Source organism: Bidens hawaiensis, unplaced genomic scaffold (assembly GCF_021521415.1).
Source record: "Bidens hawaiensis isolate Kalapana, Puna unplaced genomic scaffold, B.hawaiensis_p1.1 tig00004973_1, whole genome shotgun sequence".
Classification (NCBI taxonomy): domain Eukaryota; kingdom Viridiplantae; phylum Streptophyta; class Magnoliopsida; order Asterales; family Asteraceae; genus Bidens; species Bidens hawaiensis.
In genome coordinates, this window is record NW_027491313.1 from 1,861,178 (window position 1) to 1,887,958 (window position 26,781).

The window sequence follows — 26,781 nt, forward strand, 5'->3', positions numbered from 1 at the left end:
AAGAACAGATCAATTTTGCCCCTCTTCCACACCGTTTAATATGGGGTGTATGGTGTAATTAAGTTTCAGATGATTCCTTCCTTTTCATAATAACCGGTGAAACTTTAAAAGGTGAACTCACCATTTCAATCAGTTCAAAAGGTTTGTATTTTAAACGAGCTCATGTTTTACACCAATTCCTTCAACTTCTTGGATACCGAAAAGGCTTCATCCTTGGACTTGCTTATATAAGCCCGCATATATCTATCGTAGTCATCCAGGAATTGAAGAAAGTTCTAGATTTCAATTCCATATACTAACCCACATATATCCACATAAAAAACTTGAAGCGTTGATTTTCTCTATTCTTAATTTTTGTAGGAATGCAAAGCTATGTTACTTTCTCACAAACCATGTAATAACCAAAATTTTTGTCTTTTATTTTTATAGTAGTAATACAATAAAAAAAAGAAAGAAAGAAAGCGAAATTACTTAAATTTGAAGTATATAATTCATAAATATGTCAAAAAGGAAATCATATTATATATGTATAAAAAGTCAGTGCGTAATACAATAAATATAGAAACAAATGGATAAGACGGCAAGTTAACTTTAGGATAGATAAAATTTCAAATTAGTTTTTGTCCAGGAGAGGTAATTGTGGTTCGCAGTTTACAAACATGGCAATTTTTCAAGCTTATCATTTGTTCATATCTATACCTTCATTATAAAGAAAACTAACTATAAATACTATAGATAATTATGGAGAAACCTTTAAACATTTCCATAAACATACCTCTCACACTAAACCCCGGCTTTGATTAACATTCTGGTAAACCGGAGTGAACCAAAACAGTGGCTTTGTTCACCATCTCCGCCCCATAGCCATACCCACCACCTCGCGACATCACGACGAAACCAACCTTAACCGAAAATATTTTTTTTCACTACCGTTAAATATAAGGTAACACCACTTCGTTACTATCTTTAACTATCTTCATTTTATTGATACTATCCGGTCATTTCATCACGTTCAGGAAACCCGTAAAGCTCAAAACATATTTCCGGCCAACCTAAAGTTTTTCCGGCAAAGTATTGAAGAAGAAGAAGTAAAGCGAGGTCTAGTTTATCATCTCATTATTTCATATTTTCATCAATTAATCCAAGTTTAGTTAAACTGGGTTAGTACAAAACCTACTAAACACAAGGGTAGGGGTTTGAAACCCATTCCTTGGATCCTCTGTTATACTTTTTAAACTCATGAATTATTTATGAATGAACCATATGTCTTCTTCACTTATGGTTTAAATATTTGTAGTTATTTAGCATATTAAAGAATAATACCAACTGTTCTTATAAACTGACATCATTTCCATATGTTAGGGACAATATTATTGTGAAATTATAATAAAAAATAAATAAAGTAAAGTAAAACAATAAAACGTAGTCCGATACTCTACCCCCTTGTAATTCTTAAATATAAATAATGAATATGATTTCAATATAAAATTTATGAACTCCTTTTATAATTTTATACAAAAGATAGAACTTTTATTTGTTCTTCTAAAAATAATAATAATAGGAATGTTTCTAAGTAAGTTACTAAATACGAATCAGTTTATGTTTTGAAAAACTTATGAATATACGTCTATATTTGTTAATAAAGATAAATTAGTTTATTTTGTTAGGACTTATATTAAATTAAAATATTATATTTAAACAATTTAAATATTACTCTAATAAATACATATAACTATTTATATGTAGATAACTAGAACGCTCGTGAACAAGTTCTTATTGTCTTGGATTATTAAAGGTACGGATCTTGAACCCCATTTTTTTTATTGTCTCATACTCTATTGCTATAAACCCATTAATTTCATATACTTTGAAAACTCATCACGTCTCTAAATCATCAATTCAGTTGACTTACCGTTGAATTCCTATTTTGACTATGACATTGAATTTAACTTGACGTCATGCGATAGATTATGTTACTTGTAATCATTATCGCATGTTCCGATATATGTTACGAAAATACGTTTGCTATGAGTTATATAAATAAGATCATTTGTATTCCGATACCCTGAGTGTCGCTTCTCGTGGAGTGTCCCACGAGCATTGCGGCATCGACAACATGTGCACCACCCGTGACGGTGAGATCAGTTCACGGCGTCTCTTAAGTACAAGTGGTACATAAGACTTTTAGGAGGCGTATGGATCGGTTCTAGGATTAATATTAAGGAGATGGATAGCGGGTATGCCAACTCGCCATCTCATGTGATAAATATGCGGGAGTAGCTACCTGTATGTTGTCACGTTTTATGTTCGCTCATGGGTACATCCGTATGATACGATTTATTTTATTTAAGTTACTTTGCATTGTATCATTATCATAAGTTAAATCTAAATTACGTTTCATTGAATCATTTTGAGCCTATTATTCCGTACTGAGTATTCTGCTCATTCCGTCGTTATTTGTATTTTTTACAGGTACACAGGTTACTATGGGCGGGGTTAAGAGAGAGGAATAAAGCATCAGGATCATAATAAAATATCTTTTAACCGTACTAGTTTGTAAAATAGCCTTAAGTTTACCTTATCTAATGTATTATGAGTTTGACAAGTAAATAAATAGAATCATGTCTTTTGTTCAGAAACCATGTTTATTGTGACACGTCAGCCCAATCCGGGCCGGGGTGTTACAACTATGGTATCAGAGCAAAGGCTCTTTCCTATAGAAAATAATTAAGACCTGTGAGGAATGGGTAAAATTTAGGATATGATTAAGTTAGAAATCGTTATGATATTCTAATCCTCGCGTCAATTATTTTAGATGCCTCGTCGTCGTCAGCCTCGTAGAAATGTTCGCACTGACCGCCCTCACAACAAAACTGCTTCTAACGAGACCCCAGTTGATCCACAAGTTATTGTTGCTGTTAACCAAGCTATTACCGGTTTGCTTCCAAACCTTGTTACCCAAACTGTGGAAGCCGTTATTCAACAAACTCGTCCCCTAGAACACACCAATGGTAATCACAATTCTGGACCTGCCACGGGTGAGAACACCATAAACAACAATGCTAATGGTATACACATGTGGATCGAGAAATTCCAAAAGCAAAAGCCGAAGTCTTTCAGCCATGCAACTAATCCTATCGAAGCAACAAACTGGATAGCCCATATTGAGAAGATCTTTGATGTTCTTGGAGTTGCGGATCAGTACAAGGTTAGGTTAGCAACCTACAAACTGGAAGATGACGCACAAACTTGGTGGTAAGGATATAATCAAGTTAAAGGAGGAGATGTTTATGCTGCTAATCTTTCATGGGCCGATTTTCGCACCATCTTCTATGATAAGTACTTTTCTACTGCTGATAAGGAAGCTTATATCAGAGAATACGCTGTTATCCGTCAAGGAAATGATGAACCTGCTTCTGAGTTCATTACTCGATTCTCAAGGTTGGCTAATATAGTTGGAGACGCCGCAGGGTCAACAGAAGCCCAAGCAAAAAAAAGTAAATGGGCTGTTAGTGATCGAATTCGGAAGTCGATTATGTATATGAAGTTCAAGGATATTACTGAAGTAGCTGATGCAATCAAAGCTTTCGAGTTCGAAAGAAAAGAATTCTTATCTCGAACTGGCGAAAACAAAAAGAGAGACAAGGAAGGACAACTTAAGCAATCTACCGGCCAACCATCCACTACGACACAACCCCAAGATCACAAGGTACAAGCGAATAGAAACTCTGGAAATCAAACTCGCCCTTGGCAGTCTAGACCACAAAACCAGAAACCCGTTCAAAACCAAATTCAGCTATACGCAGAACCCATTAGAGCTCAACCACTGAATCTATATATAAACCCTAATCAGACTTTACATCCTATATGCAAAACTTGTGGTAAGAGACATCAAGGCATATGTCGCCAAGGTACATGAGTATGCTTAGATGTGGCGAAACTGGGCACATGATCAAGAATTGTCCTAAGCAAGACACCAAGAAGAAAATAGGAGGAAATGTTGCACCACCCAACACTGGAGGAAGAGTTTTTACACTTTCTGCTAAAAATGCCCCAGGTACGGTATCTGGCACTCTTTAGCATGGTGAATGTAGTATCTAGGTGCTCTTCGATACAGGAGCAACCCATTCTGTAGTATCTAATTCATTTACTAAGTACCTTACGATTAGGCCCACTCAATTAGATCATATTTTGACAATCTCTACTCCAATGAATGATTCATTCATAATCACCAGCGTATATAAAGATTGTCCCATTCGTATTGAATATGTTGTGTATAACGCGAACCTTTATCCAATGCATATGTCCGACTTCGATGTTATTCTCGGGATTGATTGGTTATCTCGACACCATGTTACTATAGATTTTTATTCTCGATGTGTTATTTTTGGTGATCTTCAGCGTCCAGATTTTATATATCACAGAACTCGACCCGTAAATCTCTTAAGATTATTTCAGAACTTAAAGCCCATAAATTTCAATCACACCGTTATGAAGGATTTCTCGCATCCGTCAAATCTGATTCATATGAAGAACCAACCATAGATAGCCATCCGGTTGTCTGTGAATATGCAGATGTATTTCCAAAAGAACTACCAGGCCTTCCACCAGATCGTGAAGTAGAATTCACTATTGATCTTATTCCTGGCACCGAACCTATTTCTAAAGCACCATATCGTATGGCACCCTTAGAACTGAAAGAACTCAAGGAGTAACTGCAGGAGTTGTTGAATCTAGGATTCATTCGACCAAGTGTCTCACCTTGGGGAGCACCAGTCTTGTTTGTAAAGAAGAAAGACGGGACTATGTGATTATGCATAGATTATCGAGAACTAAACAAGATCACAATCCGAAATCGTTATCCCTTGCCTCGCATAGACGATCTCTTCGATCAATTACAAGGTGCTCAATTCTTTTAAAAATCGATCTAAGATCTGGTTATCATCAGCTAAAAGTCAAAAAGGATGATGTTCCCAAGACCGCCTTTCGCACTCGTTATGGTCATTATGAATTCTTAGTTATGCCCTTTGGACTAACCAACGCGCCTGCAGTTATCATGGATTTAATGTATCGCGTATTTCACAAGTTTCTTGACAAATTCGTCATTTTCTTTATTGATGACATTCTAGTGTACTCTAAGAGCCGTGAAGAACATGAAGTACATTTACATGCAGTACTTGGAATTTTGCGAGATAAGAAGTTGTATGCAAAATTTTCAAAATGTGACTTTTGGCTTAGCCAAGTGGCATTCTTAGGTCATGTTATATCCGCAGATGGGATAATGGTGGACCCAACAAAAATCGAATCTATTACGAAATGGCCTAGACCTACTTCTGTCACCGAAGTACGAAGTTTCTTGGGTCTTTCTGGCTACTACCGGAGATTTGTTGAAGTATTTTCGGTGATTTCTTTACCTCTCACAAAACTCTTGAGGAAAGGAGTAAAGTACTCATGGAAGGAAGAGCAAGAGAAAAGCTTTGAAGAATTAAAGAAACGACTTGTATCGGCTCCAGTACTCACTCTTCCTTCTGGATCAGGAGGCTACCAAGTTTACAGTGATGCTTCAAAGAAAGGCCTAGGATGTGTGTTAATGCAGCATGGGAAGGTTATCTCTTACGCCTCACGTCAATTGAAACCGTATGAAGTTAACTACCTAACACACGACTTAGAATTAGCCGTGGTCATCTTTGCCTTGAAGTATGGCGACACTATCTATATGGCGAAACCTGTGACATCATTACGGACCACAAGAGTCTCAAGTATATATTCACTCAGAAAGAGCTAAATATGAGGCAAAGAAGGTGGTTAGAACTTTTAAAGGACTATGACGCAAATATTCAATACCATCCGGGAAAAGCCAATGTTGTAGCTGACGCTTTAAGCCGAAAGAATTTCGGTGGTATATCTTGCCTTCAAATTCAGCCTCGCATTATTCATGATCATAATAAAATGGACATTGGGCTTCAGATTGGTGAATCTGATGGATATCTTGCTAGAATGCATATTGCACCTGATCTCATATCACGGATTAAAGATGCACAAAAGGAAGATGGAGGCTTATGGGCGATTGTGCAAAACCTTGAAGTGGGTAAGCAATCTGAATTCCGTATAGATGAACATGGAGTGATTTGGTGCGGAAAAAGACTTTGTGTACCCAATGACTCCACCCTTCGTGAGTCTTTGTTAGCCGAAGCGCATAGTTCACCATTTTCTATTCACCCGGGATCTAGGAAGATGTATCGGGACTTACGACAAAACTTTTGGTGGGATGGAATGAAGGAAGACATTGCTCGATACATAAGTAAATGTCTCACCTGCCAGCAAGTGAAAATTGAACATCAACGAGCAAACGGATTATTACAGCCTTTGGATATCCCAATCTGGAAATGGGATGAGATTACAATGGATTTTGTTACTGGCTTGCCCAAGACATTCAAGAAAAATGATGTCATATGGGTTGTAGTCGATAGATTGTTTAAATCGGCTCATTTCATAATGATCCAGCAAAAATTTTCAGTTAGTCAATTATCCGAAATTTTTCTTCAAGAGATTATTCGAATCCATGGTACGCCATCTTCAATCGTTTCAGATAGAGACCCACGTTTCACATCACGATTTTGGAATGGTTTTCAAAATGCTTGGGGTACGCGCCTGAAACTCAGTACGGCATTACATCCACAAACAGATGGACAATCAGAACGCACGATTCAAACCTTGGAAGACATGCTTCGAGCATGTGCACTCGAATGGTCTGGAAATTGGGACGAATATTTATGCCTCGTTGAGTTCGCTTATAACAATAGTTGGCAAGCAAGTATCGATATGGCTCCATTCGAATTATTATACGGTCGTAAATGTCGAGCACCTATATGTTGGGAGGAAGTCGGAGAAAAGATTATATAAGGACCCGAGCTAGTCCAGGTTACTAATGAAAAAGTCACTGTTGCACGAGAAAAGCTTAAAGAAGCTCAGAGTAGACAAAAAAGTTATGCGGACCGACACAGACAAACACTCGAATTCAATGTTGGCGACCATGTCTTTTTAAAAGTATCACCTTGGCGTGGCATCCACAGATTTGGAACTAAAGGAAAGCTTAGTCCTCGCTTCATTGGTCCCTTTGAAATTCTCGAAAGAATCGGAGAAGTTTCATACCGACTAGCTTTACCGCCACAACTCTCTCACGTTCATAATGTTTTTCACGTGTCCTTGTTAATAGGATACAATTATCATCCTCTCCACGTCATTAGTTTTCCATCACGTACAATCCATGAAGATTTGTCATACGAAGAGGAACCAGAAACCATCCTAGACCGACAAGAAAGAATCACGCATAAGAAAGTAATTCCGTTCTTAAAAGTCCTATGGAAGAATCATTCGGAACGTGAAGCTACTTGGGAAACTGAAGAGTCGCTTCGTTCGATATACCCTAGTCTATTTGAGCAATAATACATTTAATCCAGGTAAATATGAACCTTATTTTTAAAATCTATTTTATAAAACTTATGTTTCCATTACTTATATGATCATGTATGTTCTAACTAGTAAATTTTGAGGATGAAATTTCTTTTAAGGGGGTAATAATTGTAATAACCAAAATTTTTGTCTTTTATTTTTATAGTAGTAATACAATAAAAAAAAGAAAGAAAGCGAAATTACTTAAATTTGAAGTATATAATTCATAAATATGTCAAAAAGGAAATCATATTATATATGTATAAAAAGTCAGTGCGTAATACAATAAATATAGAAACAAATGGATAAGATGGCAAGTTAACTTTAGGATAGATAAAATTTCAAATTAGTTTTTGTCCAGAAGAGGTAATTGTGGTTCGAAGTTTACAAACGTGGCATTTTTTTAAGATTATCATTTGTTCATATCTATACCTTCATTATAAAGAAAACTAACTATAAATACTATAGATAATTATGGAGAAACCTTTAAACATTTCCATAAACATACCTCTCACACTAAACTCCGGCTTTAATTAACATTTCGGTAAACCGGAGTGAACCAAAACTGTGGCTTTGTTCACCATCTCCGCCCCATAGCCATACCCACCACCTCGCGACATCACGACGAAACCAACCTTAACTGAAAATATTTTTTGTCACTACCAATAAATATAAGGTAACACCACTTCGTTACTATCTTTAACTATCTTCATTTTATTGATACTATCCGGTCATTTCATCACGTTCAGGAAACCCGTAAAGCTCAAAACATATTTCCGGCCAACCTAAAGTTTTTCCGGCAAAGTATTGAAGAAGAAGAAGTAAAGCGAGGTCTAGTTTATCATCTCATTATTTCATATTTTTATCAATTAATCCAAGTTTAGTTAAACTGGGTTAGTACAAAACCTACTAAGCACAAGGGTAGGGGTTTGAAACCCATTCCTTGGATCCTCTGTTATACTTTTTAGACTCATGAATTATTTATGAATGAACCATATGTCTTCTTCACTTATGGTTTAAATATTTGTAGTTATTTAGCATATTAAAGAATAATACCAACTGTTCTTATAAACTGACATCATTTCCATATGTTAGAGACAATATTATTGTGAAATTATAATAAAAAATAAATAAAGTAAAGTAAAACAATAAAACGTAGTCCGATACTCTACCCCCTTGTAATTCTTAAATATAAATAATGAATATGATTTCAATATAAAATTTATGAACTCCTTTTATAATTTTATACAAAAGATAGAACTTTTATTTGTTCTTCTAAAAATAATAATAATAGGAATGTGTCTAAGTAAGTTACTAAATATGAATCAGTTTATGTTTTGAAAACTTATTAATATACGTCTATATTTGTTAATAAAGATAAACTAGTTTATTTTGTTAGGACTTATATTAAATTAAAATATAATATTTAAACAATTTAAATATTACACTAATAAATACATATAACTATTTATATGTAGATAACTAGACCGCTCGTGAACAAGTTCTTATTGTCTTGGATTATTAAAGGTACGGATCTTTAACCCCATTTTTTTATTGTCTCCTACTCTATTGCTATAAACCCATTAATTTCATATACTTTGAAAACTCATCACGTCTCTAAATCATCGATTCAGTTGACTTACCGTTGAATTCCTATTTTGACTATGACATTGAATTTAACTTGACGTCATGCGATAGATTATGTTACTTGTACTCATTATCGCATGTTCCGATATATGTTACGAAAATACGTTTGCTATGAGTTATATAAATAAGATCATTTTTATTCCGATACCCTGAATGTCGCTTCTCATGGAGTGTCCCACGAGCATGTTGTTGCGGCATCGACAACATGTGCACCACCCGTGACGGTGAGATCAGTTCACGGCGTCTCTTAAGTACAAGTGGTACATATGACTTTTAGGAGGCGTATGGATCGGTCCTAGGATTAATATTAAGGAGATGGATAACGGGTATGCCAACTCGCCATCTCATGTGATAAATATGCGGGAGTAGCTACCTGTATGTTGTCACGTTTTATGTTCGCTCATGGGTACATCCGTATGATACGATTTATTTTATTTAAGTTACTTTGCATCGTATCATTATCATAAGTTAAATCTAAATTACGTTTCATTAAATAATTTTGAGCCTATTATTCCGTACTGAGCATTCGGCTCATTCCGTCGTTATTTGTATATTTTACAGGTACACAGGTTACTATGGGCGGGGTTAAGAGAAAGGAATAAAGCATCAGGATCATAATAAAATATCTTTTAACCGTACTAGTTTGTAAAATAGCCTTAAGTTTACCTTATCTAATGTATTATGAGTTTGTCAAGTAAATAAATAGAATCATGTCTTTTGTTCAGAAACCATGTTTATTGTGACACATCAGCCCAATCCGGGCCGGGGTGTTACAAGCCAGGCTATGAAAACATGGGTTAAGCGTTGAATAATTGGCATTCCACATACTAGCTCCTTGCTCGTCAGATGGCGCGGTACTTGGAAGTTTAAGCGGCTTAGACGAGTGTGCCACAACTAGGGGGAATTTCTCCATGTTGGGATTCCAAGCACAAGGGTGAGGCTAAAGAAAGACATTATTCTTGCCATATTTTCTGCCATTTACATTTATCACCTTACCGTTTTTTTGTTACCTAAGATAATGGCTTAATTAGTTCTCTCAGTTTGTATTTAGAGAACTGATGTATCACCATTCCAGAAATTAATTCAATAATAAACTTTCTTATGGCATCAGAGCCATCGTAGACCAAAATAGAAAAAAGAAAAACAATCAAACAAAAAAAACCCTTTAAAGCCCATCATGGCTGTAGGATCAGAATCACCACCGTTGCAGCAGCCTTTCAAGCCACTATTCCAGGCAAACCCAAACAAGAAGAAAGGAAACCAAGGGCCATTTACATTGAAGCAAAGACGAGTCCGATACCGGGTATGATCGGTGCACAATATCAACAATTTGTGCATTTTTTTGGAAACAAGGACGGTGCGACCAGAGAAGAAAATCTACTAGTAGCCAACACGGCAGGTTATGCCGGTAAAGAAGGTACATGGATAATTGACTCGGGTGCCACCGAGCATATTATTTATAATGGTGACATGCTTAAAAACAAAATAAAAAGGCTTCAGGAACCACCCGTTACCATACCCAATGGCGAGTCTGTGGCCGTTGAAGGTAGAGGCGATTACACCCTACCATATGGAACGGTTGTCAACAATGTTCTTTATGTACCCGAATTCAAGTGCAACTTGTTATGTGTCAGTAGATTGTCACAAGAACAACAATGCGCTATAACATTCTTTCCTGAGTTTTGTGTTATGCACGGCTTGAATTCAAGAACATTGATTGGAGTGGGCAAATGTAAAAGTGTGTTGATGCATAATGTCAGTAGTTCAGTATCTTGTGTTTTGTATGTGTCTGTAATCTTTTTAGATTGTTTGTTTGGTTTTGAATATTGTTTTGTATAAGTTCGCCTGTGATGTAGGCGAACTTGGAGGATAAGTGAAGTTATGACAACTTCGCCTAGTATGTTAGGCGAAGTTGTCGAGGTCTATTTAAACCTCCATTTCGGCTTATAGAAATAAGTTTTTTTTTCCAGAACGTGTGCTAGTGATTATTGATATCACGTGTTGAAGCGTTGCAATATAATCGAGTTTATTAGTATTGTTCCGTGTATTTGTTTTATCGATTCAACGTATTATCTATCTTACGCTCGTATCGTATTACGTGAGGATTCCGCACCCTCGTGTTACGAGATATTCCTGTGTGATCCGGCTGGGAACCTACAATTGGTATCAGAGCGTTTGCTCGTGATTGTGTGGTTTGGGATTATCACACGGGTGTTAAGATCGTTCCGTTCGACTATTCGCGGAACGAGTTTACGTTGAAATACCTAGTTTTTGTGTCTTGCCCATCTTCCACCATCAAATATACCCCAAAACACCTTCGCATACCTCGCAATACATCCAATTAAAACCTGCAAAATCTCGTGTTCATCAAGCGAAGTTGCCGTCAACTTACGTAGGGTTTAAGCGAACTTATAAGGTTTAAGCGAAGTTACCGTGTAGGCGAAGTTAATAAGAGGCGAAGTTAGGAAGCAGCGAGGTTGAGTGTTCAGCGAAGTTAAGCTTCAAGCGAAGTTAAGTTAAGCTTCAAGCGAAGTTAAGCTTCAAGCGAAGTTGTAACAACTTCGCCATCTGCTCACTGTTCACAGAAAGTATTTTCTTTTTTTTTATTTCGAGTCTTGTTTCTTTCAACTATGACTTCAATAAACATCACAGAACTGGTAAAGATGGAGGTTGAAGCCGGTTCAGCAACTAAAGCTCCAAAAATGCTTAAGGGTACCGATTTCGTTGCATGGAAAGATTGGTTTGAACAGTATGTGAAGTATCAAGATGCTAAGATGTGGGTTTGCATTCAAGACGGATACATTTCACCAACATCCTTGTTTGAAGGTCGTGAACAGATTAAGAAGTACAGTAAGATGGAAGAGGAGGAAAAGAAAATGTATGAGGCCTCTAAAGCTCATGCAGCTATAACAATGGCTTTTCCACAAGAGATTCTTCATACCTTCAAGAAATACAAAACTGCTAGAGAGCTATGGGAAGCACTAGAAAATAGATATGAAGGTAATGTGGGGATACGTGCTTCCAAGACAAAGCTGCTAAAAACCCAATTCTCTGTATTCAAGTATTTGAAAAATGAATCACTTGACGATATCATCACAAGATATTATCACTTGATGACCGAACTAAGTAATTACTCCATTGAATACAAGGAAGAAGAGGTAGTAGAGAAACTTCTTGATGCTCTTCCACCGAAATGGGAAATATACACTGTTCTGATGAGAGAAGGTAAAGACTTTGCCAAGATTGATTTGGAAACAGTGGTCAATAAGTTACGAAATTTTGAACTTAACATGGTTCGGAAGGAGACACCAACTGATCAGGTTCAGGATCCAGGAATGTATGGTGCGAAAGTCACTCCAAGCTCAAGTTCAAAATCAGAATCCTCTGCATACTACTCAAAGGGAGAATCAAACTCAAACTCAACTCGTGATGGTCATGTGATTCTCAATATGGATGGTGACGTATGTTTCATAGCTGGAGGTAGTAATCCTTCAAAACCTCAGGCCACAACTGGAAATTTCTCGTCAAATGTTCCAAGCTACAACTACTCACAGATGCCCATGAGTGTTAAATCAGTTGAACAGCAGTTTGCTCTCTATGCATCCTTCATTGCATCTTATGAGAACTACATCAAAGGTAAAATAGTCGACCCTGCAACTTTGAATGAAGACTATGATCAGATCGATGCTGATGATTTGGAAGAGATGGACCTGCAGTGACAGATGGCTATGATAGTAAGAATGGTAAAGAGATTCATGAAGAAAACGGGTAGAAAGTTCGTTGGAGAAAGACCAGGGTTTGATAAATCAAAGTTCGATGATACAACTGTCAACAAAATGGTCACTTTGCTAAGGAATGTACAAATGAGAGAGTCGAACGAAGTCAGAACAGGCCTGCACAACAGAATGGGGGTGGTAGTGAAAATAGGGCTATGGTATCTAGACAGAATGGTGGATACAACTGGAATATACAAGTTGAGGAAGTGTTCGAACAGGCTAATTTGGTAAACATCGAAACTGGAGGAAGTGAGAGGGAGACGGGAGAAAATCAAGCATATATGGCAGAAGTGAACGATCAGCTCTATGAGGTAAGTTCTGAACTTCATTGTGAACAATGTGAAAATCTGTCTGAACAATTGAAAACATTAACTGATCAGTTTGTTAGTTTGGACACACAATTTAAAACCTTAAAAAAAGATCATCATTATACTAAAACTAGAGAAAACAGTTACTCGGTAAAAATAAAAGCTAGTGAAAAGGATATCAGAAGTCTTAAAGCCAGTCTAGCTGAAAAAATATAAGTAATTGATCTTAGTTATGAAGTGTTAGAAGAAAAGACCAAACTAATTGCTGAAAAAGATAAACAGATAGCTGATTACCAGGTAAAAGTGGTGGAACTAAATAGAAAAATTGAACAATTTAGAAATTCTTCAGCAATGCTAGATCACATCATAAGTGTTCAACGTTCTTCGGCTAACAAAGAAGGAATTGGATTTTCTGAAGTTCCACCACCGTATAACAATAACTATACTTATGATCCTAGTAATCAGCAATCTGCGAATGTTGAGATTAGTCAGACAGTTCCAATCAAAATTTCGGCTAAAGAAACTGAAGTTAATAAGAGCGAAACGAGTAAGTCAAGTTCTAATGTTGCGATTTCTGTCCCTAGCTCTGTCTCATAAAAGAAGATGTAGTATTACTAAAACGTGGGGAGGAATATAAGCCCGATGAAAAGAATTCTTCCCTAAATCCGTTCGTCCCACCATATGTTAGACAAACGGGTAGTAACGCAACCTCGACATCTGCAACAACTGTTGAGACGAAAGTTCAAAACAGAAGTTGTTTCAGATGCAATGAAGTAGGACACCTTGTTGCTGATTGTCCTCTAAAACAGAGAAAATTTAGAGGTATGAGGCCTCCGAAAACTGAGAATAAAACGAATACTAATTATGATACTGGTAAGAATGTGAACACACCAAATTTCAGTCATTGGACTAATCCAAGATTTCAAAGAAATCAGTCTCATTTTTTCCCAGTATACTACCAAACCAACAATTATAATTCAGTTAATTCACTAAGGTTTGGATGGCCTCATAGCCAGTCCTCTAGAAGGTTTCCTTTCAGAACTTACAGAAACCATCCTCAAACTGACTTTGGGCAACCAAAGTACTGGATGCCGGACAACAGATTTAATCGACCCAAGACCAGTAGGTCTTGGGTCCCCAGATTTTAATCTATTTCTTTAATTGTGCAGGAACAGTCAAACAGGGCTGTAAACAATATGTGGGTTGTTGACAGTGGCTGTTCCCGGCACATGACTGGTAACAAGAAATTGTTACGTGACTGGAAATCTGTTCAAGGAGGAAGGGTTAGTTTCACTGGAGAGAGTGGAGGTAGAATCAGTGGTATTAGAACTGTGACGAATGGAAGAATGAAGTTAGAGAAGGTGAATTTTGTGGAAGAGTTGAAGCATAACTTGTTGAGTGTATCTTAGATTTCTGACAAAGAATACACGGTGCATTTTACTAAAAATGAGGCAATCGTTCTTTATCCTGGTTTCAAGATACCAGAGGCCTGGGTAGTGATGAAAGCTCCAAGAGAAAAGAACTTGTATGTAATGGATATGAGGTCAACTGAGATGACAACAGAAGAGTCATGTCTTCTGTCAAAGGCAACTGAGTCTGAGTCAGAGTTATGGCATCGAAGAATGGGACATATACATCTTCGCAAAATGAATTACATTGTCAAGAATGGGCTGGTACTTGGAGTTCCCTTGAAGAATTTTAACTTTGAAGATCAATGCTTGTCGTGCAAGAAAGGAAGGCAACACAAAAAGCCTCATCACTCCAAGAAGGTTAACTCAATTGTCAGCACCCTAGACCTACTACACATGGATCTCTTTGGTCCTGTGAATGTAAAGAGTCTAGGTGGAACGTCATACTGCTTGGTTGTAACCGATGATTACTCTCAATACTCTTGGGTATACTTTCTGAAGGCAAAAGATGAGACAGTTCAGTTGGTAATTAACTTGATTACCAAGGTTGAAAATATTGTTGGGAGAAAGGTTAAGTACATCAGGAGTGATAATGGTACAGAGTTCAAGAACTATCAGATGGAGATGTTCTGTATACAGAAAGGGATAGAACATTAGTACAGCGCCTCGTATACTCCGCAACAAAATGGAGTAGTTGAGAGGAAGAATAGAACGCTAATCGAAGGAGCCAGAACCATGCTGGCAGATGCTAAACTTCCCGTGGTGTTCTGGGCTGAGGCTGTTGCCACAGCCTGTTATATCCTTAATCGTGTTTTAACTGTTAAAAGATTAAATAAAACTTGTTATGAACTTATGCATGGTAGAAAGCCAAACTTGAATGGTCTCGAACCTTTTGGGTCCCCATGTTCGATATTAAATACAAACTTTAAATTTGGTGAGAAAGCCGACGAAGGTATCTTAGTCGGATATGTTGTTGGGACTCCCAACAGAAGAGTCTTTAATTTATCGAACAACAAGGTTGAGGTGGTCTGTAACACTGACATTACGAGTTACAAATCACCAAGGCCTAGCATGGGACCTACTGAAGCCTTCGACTATGATAAACTATTCAAATCTTTTAATGTGCCTTACTTGGATTTTGCAGAAGTTGATGAGAAAACTGCTTCACAGATTCTATATGACAAGGAGGAAAATATTGTGCAACGTCCGCAATACGATGAAAGTCATCCAACCTCGTCAAGTGCCGTTGATACTCCTGCTGCCTCTACTGAAGAAGAATTCTACAATCCATTTCACACTCAACATCAATCACACACTGATGAACTCTCTTCAAATTTAGAAAACAATCAGGAAGTCGGTCCGGTTCAGACTACTGGAATTCACAAAAATCACCTTTTGGAGAACGTGAAGGTAATCTGTCTGACGGTGTTCGAACAAGAAGAAGTTTGGATGAACACACATGTGTTTACGCAAGCATTAAAGACACGGGTATCATAAATGAATGCTTGTACACCTGTTCATCAGCCAGATTGAACCAAAGAATTATCAAATGGCTCTAAAGGATAGCTCGTGGGTTGAAGCCATGCAAGAAGAATTAGCACAGTTTGAGAAGATGGAAGTATGGAAATTAGTTGAAAAACCACACAACGTAAACGCTATCGGTACAAAGTGGGTTTTTAAATGTAAGAGAGATGAGAAAGGGATAATCATACGGAACAAGGCAAGATTGGTAGTAAAAGGGTTTAATCAGCAAGAAGGAATCGATTACAACGAAGTGTTTGCTCTTGTGGCAAGATTGGAGGCAATTCGACTATTTTTGGCATTTGCTGCACACAAAGAGATGAAAGTGTTCCAGTTAGATGTGAAAAGTGCCTTTCTTAATGGTAAGGTCGATGAGGTGGTGTATGTTGAACAACCTCCGGGTTTCCCTGACCCAGATTTTTCCTGATCATGTGTACAAACTGAGTAAAGCTTTATATGGGTTACATCAGGCCCCTCGTGCCTGGTACGCAACCTTGTCCGACTACTTGCTTGTGAATGGGTTCGAAAGAGGAAAGATCGATAGTACGCTGTTTGTCAAGAGAAAAGGGGGAGATTTTCTACTCGTTCAAGTCTATGTGGACGATATCATTTTTGCTGCATCAAAAGTCACCATGTGTCGGGAATTTGAAGCAGTCATGAAAAAGAGGTTTGAAATGAGCGCCATGGGCGAATTAACTTTCTTTTTGGGATTGCAGGTAGATCAGAAGAAAGATGGGATGTTTATTCATCAAACGAAATATGTCCATGATGTGCTCAAACGCTTCAAGATGGACGATAGCACCCCATTTGACACTCCAATTTGCGTCAACCACAAACTGGGTGCTGATTCTGACAGTGATGAAGATGTTGATCCCACCAAATATCGAGCAATCATAGGTTCTTTAATGTATCTAACTGCATCTAGACCTGACATTATGTTTGCAGTTTGTCTTTGTGCTCGTTTTCAGGCAAGCCCGAAGGAATCTCACATGAAGGGAGTGAAGAGAATCTTGCGGTATCTCAAAGGCAAGCCTAAGTTGGGATTGTGGTACACGAAAGGGGGAGAACTGGATTTGGTAGCTTACACAGATTCTGACTATGGAGGTTGCAATCAGAACAGGAAGTCAACAACTGGTGGATGTCAGTTTCTCGGAGGAAGATTGGTGTCGTGGCAGTGCAAGAAGCAGACCTCAATAGCCATTTCCACCTGCGAAGCAGAGTACATGGCAGCATCAAACTGCTGCTCCCAGGTTCTATGGATACAACTGCAATTGCGCGATTATGGTCTGAATTTCACTCAAACTCCTATTTGCATTGATAACACTGCTGCAATCTCAGTAACTAACAATCCCGTCAAACACAGCAAAACTAAACATATTGACATTCGTCATTATTTTATACGGGATTGTGCTGAGAAGAAATTAATTGTGCTTGAAAAGGTTGATTCTTTGGATAACTTTGCCGACCTTTTTTACTAAAGCGTTTGACCGATCCCGTTTTCATAATCTTGTTGAGCTTAATGGGATGATTCATCCCGAGTAACCTGGTTTTTCCATTTAAAAAAAAAAAAACCATCACTATCGCTTAAAATTAAGTCGGTTGTTTAAGTATGAAGGACATATCTTCGGATATGTTTGGTCCTTACTTCTACTTGTAGATTATGAGGATAACCATTAACCAGATGACTGAAAGTGACCGGGGCGGTTTATGATGGCTTTTTATTCTTTCGCTGAAAAATAGTCGTTCATACTTAGTTAGAAGGACGCATACTCGTATGTAGTCGGTTCAGCTGATCCATTGGATCTCCAGGATAAACACATGAAGACTTTGACTTGATCGGGGCGATAGAATTTAAATTTTTTTAAGGGAGATGATATAATTTTTCAAGTCTATAACTTCGTAAGAAGTTTCAATACGATGTTTAAAAGAAAATTGATCCAACCTCGGAGAGTGATAGAAAAACTGATTCTGTGTGCTCAACTGGTGAAGTTATTAGGCCTAAAAGACTCTAGAACAGCCATTGTATGTTATGGTAGCTTTCTATGGTGCGTAAAAGTAGAAGTGATACAAACTAAATCTTCTCGATTTAATGTAGAGAATCATTCTGAGTTGTGCATGTCTCCATATACATCTTTCTGAATGATAGGCAGAAAAGTGATCACCCAGTCATACACGAGCCCGTGAGTGTTCTGATTCCCGAGAAGATAGTGTCAAGTATCTGCAGTGATCCAGATTCGGGATTTGCAGTTGTCTACAATTTGAAGTTGTATTAATGTCTTTATCAAAAAAAAAAAAAAACGTGTACATTGTTAAGCCTTCTGAAGCTTATGTTGTTTCAAATATCAAGAAAGAGGCAAGATAGAATATTTCAAGCATGAGAATGAACGGGAAGAAGACTCCAAAGATAGGTGTGTGCACATTGACTAATCAGACACTACGGGTCGAAGTCAACTCGGGGTGACTTGGGGAAAGCCAAATACGCTTTGAGAATAGATAGGAGGCATCACAATCTCTCATGTGATGTCCATCTAAAGTTTGAGCTTAATTGAACCTAATCCGTATCACAGAAGCGATGAAAACCATACTAAGTTTTATACCTGCTTACAACCTGTTTCTTTATGTCATAATACCGCTGAACATGGATCTATGTGACAGCCACTTAATTAGTATGATTCATGTTCGGATCTTTTCTCAAACATGCAGGTTCTCGTCAAGACTGAAATTTGATCCCGTTTATTTTATTACTAAAATTTTCATTGCCTATTTTGTTTTATGGTTTAAAACTTGGTTACTTGGTCCTTTGATCGTAAATTTTAAATTTTTAACGGAGGATTTTAAAAGCGTGTTGCATTTTGATCAATTTTATAAGGATCTGATTGTAAATTAATATAGGCGAAGTTAATTGGTAAGCAAATAGGCGAAGTTGACTAATTGGTTGAAACAGGCGAAGTTAATTTTGGGCGAACTTAACACAACTTCGCCTATGGGGTTGCTTCTAACTATAAGAAGGGTTCGATGGTCAAACGAGTCAAAGTATCTTCAAACTCTAGACCTCGGCGAACTTATACCTTGAATCGAACCTCATTATTATCTGTTTCTTATCCGTGATAAAGGTGTGTAGGATCGGTTTAACCTGTAATTCATATTAATGGTGATAATCGGAGCCTTGGTGATCCGATTTGTGACATAGTTTGTGCAACCCTTTAAACACTCAATAAACTATCTGTTTTTACTGTGCTTGTAACCCATTTGGTCTTCTAGATCTCAATTGAACAAACTTTTCATGTTTTAATTCTCAAAAACTACCAAACAAATACATGAACGGATCATCGTGATACGCCGATTCAAAGGGAGGCGAAGTTAGGGTTTAGGCGAAGTTGTACTCAACTTCGCCATATGTTTAACTTCGCCTGCTCAAGAATATATTGTTTAAGTGTTCTGGTTTGTTCTCTGGCGTAGTTAGGGTTTAGGGCGAAGTTGTACTCAACTTCGCCATATGACTAACTTCGCCTGCACATGAAAATTTTACCTAAGTGTTCTGATCTGTTTACTCAGGCGAAGTTGGGCTTCTGTGAAGTTAAACATAAAAGATATCATAACTTCGCTCATGGTAATAGGCGAAGTTATGATATGCTATGTCAATGTTCTAACTTAGACCGTTTAATGTGCAGATATGGCTGCTGTGGCAGGAGCTGGTGGTGCTGGTGGTGACGAAGGTGGTGACAACAACCGACAGTTCTTTCCGGGTCACAACATGTATATCACTTTGGATCCGGATGCTACTGGTATAGACGACTATCGTGAGATCATTTCATTCCTCGTTCGCTCACGTATTTTTCACGCCATCACGACTACTCTCCCCATTTCACTACCAAATATCGAAGACTTTTGGCGAACGGTTGAATATGACTGTAGAGTTGATCCTCCGGTTATGCGCGCTAAAGTGAACAATCAAGTGGTACAGTTCTCAGCAAATCAAATAAGGGTCGCTTTACAGTTCGGGGTTGAAACTACAAATGATCCAACAGACTTTCCGGCTACATTCAGAGATGGTGCGTTTCTGCGTATGGGTTATTCGGGTCCGTTAGGTGACACTCAACGGAGAAAAGGATTTTTATTAGATCAGTGGTGGTTTCTGATGCACGTGATGATAGTGTGCATGTCTGGTCGTAAAGCTGGCACAGACGGTATGGGGGCAACGATGCAATCTGCAATGACTACCCTGACTTACAACAAGCCCTACAGCTTTAGTCAGATGGTGTTTTATGAAATTGATCGTCAGAGACGCGCGGTCGCTAGGGAAAGATTTTTGATGTATCCGAGATTCCTACAGATGATTCTGAATCACGTAGCTCCCACGCTGCCTCAACGACGTCCTATCCGTTATGTTGAAAGTGTGAGTAAGAGAATTTTTGCGCAATGTAGGTCATCAAGTGCTCGTAGCAAACCAGAACTTCGTCCGCGGCACACTGCATTGTTTGGTTATTTGGTGAATCCAGCTTATGTTGCTCCTCCAGGAGATGAATTTCGTGACCCGGCCCCGCAACAGGCTAATGTTCCTCAACCACCTCCTGTGGTTCAACCACCACCTGTGGTACAGCAAGCACTGCCTGCCGATCCTGTTGCAGCTCCGGAAGAACAGGTTGATCTTGAAGTCGCCTTTGGAGGGCAAGGGTTCTTTGACATGGAACAAATTGATCCAGCTGCTGAGGTTCGAGCCTTAGTAGCTGAGGCATCTGGTGTGAATGTTTCTATGGTCGCTACGTCTGTGGCGGATTCTGAGAGAACCGACTCTGACTCCTCCACTGACGATATCGTTGAAGCACAACAGATTATGGTCAGACAAGAAAGAATACATGGCAAGAGAAAGAAAGACTCGGATGACAGTGAATCTGACTATGAGGAGGAGTTAGACAAGTTGGTACGAAGATCGAAGAAGGTCAGAGCTGGTGAATGTTTAGGAGTTGGTGAAAGCTCAAGGGTGGTTCGTTTCTCTCCACCCTCGTTATCTGGTATGACTATGGTTCCTGCTTCTATGACTGTGACAGTACCGATTACCTCAAGTGTTCCCGTGGTGACCACATCGTCATCCTTTGGTGTTCCTCCGACCACGTTTCAATTTACAGCACCGGAGATAGTCTCCTTGCCACCTCCTACTGTCACTCCATCGGAGGTTGTTGCAAGATTTGTTGAGTCAACGTTGGTTGCTACTGCGGGGGTGCCTGTTTCAATACCACCCACGGTTACTTTTCAGACTACTTCTGATATTCCAATTAGTTTGGGCATTCCTCCACCGTATGCTCAAGACATTTCTCACATAAGGTTTGATTTTGATGCTACTTTATCAGATTCCGAGAGGATAGCAGCTCTTGAACGGGTGGTTGCTGAACAGTCAAGAATTAATCTCATCCAAACTCATGCCATCCAGAGACTTGTGGCTGAGAATCAGTTACAGTCGTCCCTCCTTGTTGAACACGGTAAATTATTTGATGCCCTTAAAGAGTTCTTAGCATCTCAGGGGGAGACGAGCTGCAAGGGCGACGAGTTGAGAACCAAGAAAAGACAAGATAGAGACGATGATCCCAATGCATCGAAAGGTGCAGGTGGTGAGTTGCCAAGAACTGAACAAACTCTTGGACTTCCACATCTCAGGGGGAGTCAACTGGTACATCAGGTGGATCAGGTGGTGAGAATGTCGTTGTTGTTGATGATGAGGAAATGTTGGGTGATGATGATGATTTAACAGATGATGTGTTAACTATTGATGAGATTGAAAAGATAGGAGAACAGATTGTGATTGATAGTGAGATAGAAGAAGGTGAGATTGTGGATGATAGTGTAGAACATGATATTCCAGATGTTGACAAGGTGAATGTGAGTCAAGATATGGATGTGTCAGATGAGTCTGAGTGGGAAGAACAGTCGAGATGGAAAGAAGGCTGTGCTCAGTGGTTTGTCAAGACAAAGAAGCCAGCGGTTCCAACAATGTTCAAAAAGAGTTACAATATCAAGGGGTATGCTGAGTCGAAGAAAGGTATTATTTGCTGGCTGTATGATGAGCAGTTAAAGTTATTTGTGATTAAACGCTTTGATGGGATTCAGCATTTGAAGAAGACTTTGAGATCGCTCAATATCTTGCCTGAGTGTGAGGTGAAGGATTTGGCTAAATTGAGATTGATTAATAGGAGTGATGACAATATGGCTAGAATAATTGGGAAGATCGTGTGGAAAGAAAGTGTGGAAGAGAAGAAGTTTGAGTTGTTAAAGCCTCATAAAGGGAAGTTAGTTGAATATAAGGAAAGGGGAATGCGAGCTGATGGCAAACCTTGGATGGTGATGAAATATAAGCCGATTCGGTGTTTGAAAGAAGTGCCGATGAAGATAATGCCCAAGGATGTTTTAAAGAGTCTCAAGTGGTGGTACGTTGATAGTCAAACAGCTGAAGCTGTTTTGGAAGATGAGGACGAACATGAGATTCTGAGAGTGTATGATCCCATGCACTTGGTAAATTTGTCTCAAGCTGATTTGCAGGTACTAAACGATAAGAAGATATTCTACATTCCTGCGTGGAAAGATGAAGCCAAGAAGTACCAGAGGGTGGTCTCTGTCTGTGTAAGACAGGGCGTTCATGCTTGAAGACGGGTGGCACGAGATTTTTGGGATTACGAGACATGAGAATTAAGATAGAGATATGAAGCTACTGCCAAGGGGGAGTCTGTTGGTGTATAATGTCAGTAGTTCAGTATCTTGTGTTTTGTATGTGTCTGTAATTGTTTTAGATTGTTTGTTTGGTTTTGAATATTGTTTTGTTTAAGTTCGCCTGGGATGTAGGCGAACTTGGAGGATAAGAGAAGTTATGACAACTTCGCCTAGTATGTTAGGCGAAGTTGTCGAGGTCTATTTAAACCTCCACTTCGGCTTATAGAAATAAGTTTTTTTTTTCAGAACGTGTGCTAGTGATTATTGATATCACGTGTTGAAGCGTTGCAATATAATCGAGTTTATTAGTATTGTTCTGTTTGTTTGTTTTATCGATTCAACGTATTATCTATCTTACGCTCATATCGTATTACGTGGGGATTCCGCACCCTCGTGTTACGAGATATTCCTGTGTGATCCGGCTGGGAACCTACAAAGTGGTTATACAAGATGGAGATGGTGGGAGAAGAAAGAAAAGCCATGACGACAACTCTCGGTACGTGGCACAAAAGATTGGGTCACCCGTCGAATTCTAAATTACCATATGTTGATTTTCTAAAAAATGTTCCTTTAAATTCCAAAGACTTTTGTGACTCGTGTGTTAAGGTTAAATTTACAATATTACCATTTCCTATTAGCACCACCAAAACCTCTGCTTATTTTGATTTGATACACTGTGATGTATTGGAAAAATACCGAACACCCTCTCTTACACGTGCAAGCTATTTTTTAACAATAGTTGACGATTTTAGTCGAGTCGTTTGGGTATTCCTTCTCAAACACAAATATGAGTCAAGCACATGCCTTGTAAATTTCCATAAAATGATACAAACTCAATTTGAAAGGAATATTAAAAGAATAAGATGTGATAACGGGGGATAATTTACTTCAAATCACACGCTCGATTTTTATGCCAAGGAAGGAATCATTCTCGAAACAACTTGTCCACACACACCACAAAAAAATTGCGTTTTGGAGCGAAAACACCGACACTTGTTGAAAACGGCACGAGCATTAAGATTTGAACCCAACTTGCCCACAAAGTTTTGGGGTGAATGCATCTTAACAGCCACTTATGTCATAAATCAAATGCCATCCGAAGTTATTGAAAATAAAACACCTTATGAGATATTGTACAACTTAAAACCCAATTATGAATATATGAGTGTTTTTGGTTGTCTCGCATATTATAAGAACACGGAAACCAAAGGGGACAAATTTGAAATGAAGGGAAGCCGGGATTTTTCTTAGGTTATCCACAAGGAACAAAAGGATACAAGATTTATGATTGCCAACACCATAAAATCATCATATCAAGAGATGTCAAATTTATGGAACATATTTTTTCATTTGCTAACACTGAGAAAGAGAGAGAAGAAATTTTTATTTTTCCTCAAAAGTGGGGATATAAGGAAGACTAGATTACAGCACAACCCAATTATGAAGAAAACAATATAGCCTCATATGACGTAGGGATGAGCAAAATCGGTACCGTCGGTACCGAATCGGTACCAAACTTTTAAGTTTCGGGATCAGTACGGAACCGGTACCGTACCGGTACCGAACCGAATAATTCGGTACCGGTACAAAGATTTTACGAATTTCGGGATCGGTATTTTTGGTACCGTTACCGGTCGGTACCGGTACGGTAGCGTGCTCATCCCTAATATGACGAACAAGATGAAGAAGCTCAAAATCAGTCTCAGCCCAAGAAAATTTCTAGTGATCATGAAGAAAACATTACAGCCCAATCTAACGAGCCTGATGGAAAAGATCATAACCAAACACAACCCCAAATGGTTTCTAGTGGGCCTGATATGCCCAATAATGAAACACCAACCCAACTCAGCCCAATATGGATTTTGGTGGGCCTGACAAATCTCAATCAAATCATAGCCCACTAGAAGATGTGCTTAGGCATAATCTTGACCCAAATAAAAATGTTGAACCAGAAGGTAGTTTACATTCACAGTCCAACCCCGACAACGAAGAACATGGGCCCAGTTTCGATCCGCCAAGAGAGAAAAGAATCAAATTTCACCCAAAACATTTTGAAGATACAATGCCAAGCTTCCCCCATCTGTAGACCACGAGCAAACCACTTCCAACCAAAAGTCATCGACGGTACATCCCTTAGCACATTATATTTCTTATGACAATTTCACTGATACACATAAAGTTTTTTTTGTCGGCCATTACTTCAAATAGCAAGCCAAAATTTTTTAGTCAGGCTATACGAGACCCAAAGTGGAAGGAGGCCATGAAGAAGGAAATCCAAGCTCTCAAAAAAAAATGAGACTTGGACGTTTGAAGAATTACCTAAAGGAAAGCGAGCCATAGACTCTAAATGGGTCTACAAGATAAAATATAAACCAAATGGAGATGTGGAAAGATACAAGGCTCGTGTCGTGGCAAAAGGGTTTACACAAATGGAAGGCGTGGATTTTCATGAAACTTTCGCACCCGTTGCTAAATTGGTAACAATTAGAACTCTCTTAATTGTTGCTGTGAAGCAAGGGTGGCATATACACCAAATCGAAATTAATAACGACTTCTTACATGGAGACTTGCATGAAGAGGTTTATATGAAAATTCCTCAAGGTTTTAGCAAGAAGGAAGAAAAAAGGGTTTATAAACTAAGAATGTCCATTTATGGTCTCAAACAAGCATCAAGGAATTGGTATAAAAAAGTTACCAACTCTTTGATTGAAATCGGCTTTAAACAAACAGGGGCTGATCCGTCATTATTTTTTTTCAAAGAGAATGAAATCATTGTTGTTGCGCTAATTTATGTGGATGATGTAATCATTGTAGGAAATAGCCTGGGCAAAATACAAGAAACCAAAAACTTTCTTGACAACAAATTTAGTATCAAAGACCTTGGTTGCCTAAAGTTCTTCCTTGGAATTGAGGTGGCTAGAACGAAAGAAGGAATGGTGCTAAGTCAACGCAAGTATACACTTGACATCTTGGAAGAAGGGGGAATGATGGGTTGTCGACCTAGCCCATTTCCTTTGGAACAAAACTTAAAACTTGGTAAATGTGATGAGGAACCGCATGTAGACCCTCACCAATACCGGAGAATGGTAGGGAAACTCCTTTACTTACAAGCCACGAGACCTAATATCACTTATGTAGAAAATGTGTTGAGTTAATTCGTTGGTCACCCAAGACAAAGTCATATGGAGGCCGCAAATCGGGTGCTCTGATACCTAAAAGCCACCCCGGGTCAAGGGATTCTCATTCCTAAAGAAAGGGGCACCACACTCACCGCTTATTGCGACTCTGATTGGCTTGGATGCCCATTCACAAGAAGATCTCGGATCGGTTACTTATTGCTTTTAGGAGGAGCTCCCATATCTTGGAAATCCAAGAAACAATCTATTGTCTCCAGATCATCAGCTGAAGAAGAATACCGAGCAATGGCGAATACTGTTAGTGAAGTTTTATGGATGAGATGGCTTCTAAAGTTACTTGAAATCCCTCCAACCGGCCCAACAACATTGTTTTGTGGAAATCAAGCAGCTCGACACATAGCTAATAACCCTGTTTTTCATGAACGGACTAAACATATCGAGATGGATTGTTGTTTCGTTCGTGAACGTGTTGAATCGAAAGACATACGACCAATGTGCATCGACTCCAAGACGCAGATTGCCGACATTCTAACAAAGCCTTTGGGTACACACCGCCTTCATACGTTACTTGACAAGTTGAGCGCTCCAACTTGAGGGGACATAAAGAAAGACATTATTCTTGCCATATTTTCTGCCACTTACATTTATCACTTTACCTTTTTTTTGTTTACGTAAGATAATGGCTTAATTAGTTCTCTCAATTTGTATTTAGAGAACTGATTTATCACCATTCCATAAATTAATTCAATAATAAACTTTCTTAGAGGCCATGTAAAGTTTGAATACAACATGTTTACCGATCGGATTACCTTAACGAGAAGCCTCCCATCAC

The 26,781-nt window shown here is 38.5% G+C and overlaps 1 long non-coding RNA gene across 1 annotated transcript; it reads left to right on the plus strand.

Annotated features, from left to right (window-relative positions):
- Nucleotides 1–156: 156 nt before the first annotated feature.
- On the plus strand, nucleotides 157–26,781 carry LOC143628424 (uncharacterized). Its single transcript, XR_013152740.1, has 3 exons — nucleotides 157–394; nucleotides 9,881–10,038; nucleotides 26,716–26,781. It is a non-coding gene; the product is annotated as an uncharacterized LOC143628424 (long non-coding RNA).